Genomic DNA, 3,435 nt, shown 5'->3' with positions numbered 1-3,435 from the left:
AAGAAAATTGTAAGTTTTTAAAAAACATTTCATTATGGAAATTTCATTACATATAAAAAGTAGACAAAACAGTGCAACCAACACCACGAACACATTGCAAAGCCTTGACAATGATCAATTCAGGGCCTTTTTCATCCATTTTCCTACCTGCTTTCCTGCTTCAAAGTGTTATAAAGCAAATCCCAGACATTCTATCATTTTATCCAAAATTACTCCATCATGTATCTTTAAAAGACAAGAACACTTTTTTGTTTGTTTTGTTTTCCATTTTAATTGCAGTATATTTGACATATAATATCAAATTAGCTTCAGGTATATAACATGGTGATACAACAATTGTATACATTACAAAATGCTCACCACAATAAGCATATTACAATATTATCAACTATATTTCCTATGCTGTGTTTTTATACCATGACTTATTTATTTATAACAGGAAGTTTGTATCTCTTAATCCCCTTCACCCATTTCACCCATCCTTTCCATGCCTTCCCTTAGGCAACCACCAGTCTGTTTTCTATATTTGCATTTGTTTCTCTGCTTTTTATTGTTGTTTCTGTTTGTTCATTTGTTTTGTTTTTTTAAAATCCACGTGATATCATGTGTCTTCCTCTGGCTTATTGCACTTGGCATGATCTCCTCTTGGTCCATTCATATTAAAGGGCACTCTTTAAAACCAAACCATATCATTAATTTAAAAATAATTAATTAAGTCATTCCTTAACATTTTCAAATGTTAAGTCACTGTTTAAATTTTTAAACATTTTAAATTATCTGACAGGTGACAAAAATTCTTCTCATAATTTGTTCAAAGGTAAATTCTTAGAGATCAGCCAAACTTCTTAACGTACCAGATGAGGAGAGATGTGGATGAGTTGAAATAACTTCTTACCCCAAAGCCCTCAGACTTTATTTTATTTATTGATAATTCTAACCTGCTTCATTTCATGATGTATTTGAGGCAGGTGATTACATACTGGGAGACTCAACAATCCATTCATTTGTTTAACAAATACATCAAACAAATAGCTTCAGCATCAGCTATGTTCAAGGCACTCAGTGGGCCGGTGCAGTCACCAGCACAGGCATCTATAATCAGAAGCCTTGAGCGTTGACTGACTTCTAGGGCTTCCGTCTATGACATCAGGCAAGTCTCCTCTTTCACCAGCACAGTACCTGAAAACTCTAGGAGGGGCACTTGCAGGGAGGGATTAGGGGCTTGTCTTAAAAGGCCCTTCTGAGTTTCACCATATTATTTTTATGGACAGTTGTTCTTTTGAGTTGCCCTCATGGAACACTCTTCCTATTTTGGAAGAATCCTAAAATTAAAAAAAGGGTTCTACTTTCCAGTACAGAAACTGAATTTATGGATGGTCTTTCTCTACCTGGAGAGACACAGGACTTCGTGCTCCAACCAAATGCTATAGCCCAAAACCAAAGGCCCAGGCCCATTGGAGATTTTCCACAGGTAATACAGTCAGGTCAAATCCAAGGAAGCAGTGTCAAGCAGCCAGAACCACCAGGGTGATGGCCAAGAAGACATTCCCAAGAGTCACTTCTGCTCAGATGTGCTTCCCGTAGCAGCTCATTTTTTCCTTCTGTCCATGCTCTGCCTGACCTTTCAGTAAAACGACTCCTACCTAGGTGCCTAGAGTCACTTCTTGCTCTGGGCAAGCAACATCTCTGAATAAGAGAGTCAGTTGATAATGATCACCCAACGCAATGTTGGACCTTTTACAACGTTCCAATTGCCTTATCAAATTAACTATTTGCCAACTATTAGGAGACAAATGGAACACAGGATAGGGATATTTTGAGGGACACTGTGGGGGGGACACAAGAGGTTTAGAACCCACCATGAGGATGTGGAAGTCTGTACATTAGCCCAGGATGCTGGGTGATTGGAGGCTATAGGGGAACTACCACCTCCTTCCTAAATCTGAAGGGTGACCCTGAAGAATAGATCAGTGTTCCACAAAGATCTGTGCTTTGTACGGCCTCTGTCTGGAAGGAGGTGACAAATTGTTCCTGATAACCCCACATGGAGGAGTGTATTCCTCCTACTCCAACTCATTCGTTCTCAGCCAGAACTACAGCCAAGTGCCCTTAGAAGAGAGACGGAGAGGGTGACCCTGGGGAGTCTAGCTGGCTGCTAAGGGTGGTGTTCTTCCTGTGCAAAGAGAGCTGGGAGGACCTGGGGGTGCCACCCCCTGTGGCAGGGTGTGGCAGGCGATATCCGGCCAGGCCCTGGGCTCTGCTCCTTCAGGCATTGCCACCAGTCCCCTAGCTAGGGTGTCTATCAGCCCAGGCTTGAGGCCACAGATCAGGGGAAATTGCTCAAAATGCCATGACCCTGGGCTTCTCCTGTGTGCTCTTCCACCTTTTAAACCAAAATGAAGTAGGATTATCAGCTCACTGGACAAAATACTCATTGCCCTTCCAGCTTCACGCAGGAAGTTGCTTAATAAACTCCAAGATAATTACTTGCAAGGGTGAGATTTCTTACATTGTGTCTGTGGTTTCCTGTCCTTCAGAATGTTCTTCCTCCTCTCCCTTCCTATGCCTCTCACTGCCTGTGTGTATTTCTGGGATCAGGTGCCTCTTCCTTCCCTCAGCCTCCTCTCTCCTTCCTCTTGGTCTACTTTCTTTCCCCTTCACTCTACTCCACAAGACTTATTTTCTTCCTAACCCATGCCCTTGTGATCGTGAGTGTTTACTTCCTGAAAATATTTCCACTTTCAAGAGAGTTTTGTGGCCATCCCTGGCTCTCTCTTCTGTTAGATTGCCAACTCTGAAAGGACATCTATCTTTGGCCCTGTTTCTTCTTCCCAATCGAATATTATTATGGTTGGATTGTGTCCCCCTAAGAAAGATATGTTGAAGTTCTGATTCCCAAATGCCTCAAAATGTTATTTGGAAATATATCAGAGTTATAATGTGTTAAGATAAGGTTGAATCGGGGAGCCTGGGTGGCTCAGTCGGTTAAGCCTCCGACTTCGGCTCAGGTCAGATCTCACGCTTGTGGGTTCAAGCCCCGCGTCAGGCTCTGCGCCGACAGCTAGCTTAGAGCCTGGAGCCTGCTTCCAGTTCTGTGTCTCCTCTCTCTGCCCCTCCCCCTCTCATGCTCTGTCTCTGTCTGTATCCAGAATAAATAAAACATTTAAAAAAATTTAAAAAAAGATAAGGTTGAATCAAAGTAGGATGGGCCATACTTATAAGGAGCCAATACAACATAACTGGTGTCCTTATAAGAAGACAACCATGTAAAGACACAGAAACGCAAGAAGAGCACTGTGTGATGGCAAAGGCAGGAACTGGGGTTGTGTAGTAAGCTACAGGCCAAGTAACGCCACAGATTGCCAGCACTCTCCAGAAGCAAAGAAGAGGCAAAGGAGTATTCCCCTACATGTTCGGAGGGAGCATCATCTTGCT

The sequence above is a fragment of the Suricata suricatta genome, chromosome 3 (genome assembly GCF_006229205.1).
Source record: "Suricata suricatta isolate VVHF042 chromosome 3, meerkat_22Aug2017_6uvM2_HiC, whole genome shotgun sequence".
NCBI lineage: Eukaryota > Metazoa > Chordata > Mammalia > Carnivora > Herpestidae > Suricata > Suricata suricatta.
The sequence above is the reverse complement of the archived record's forward strand: the minus strand, read 5'-3'. Positions refer to the sequence as shown.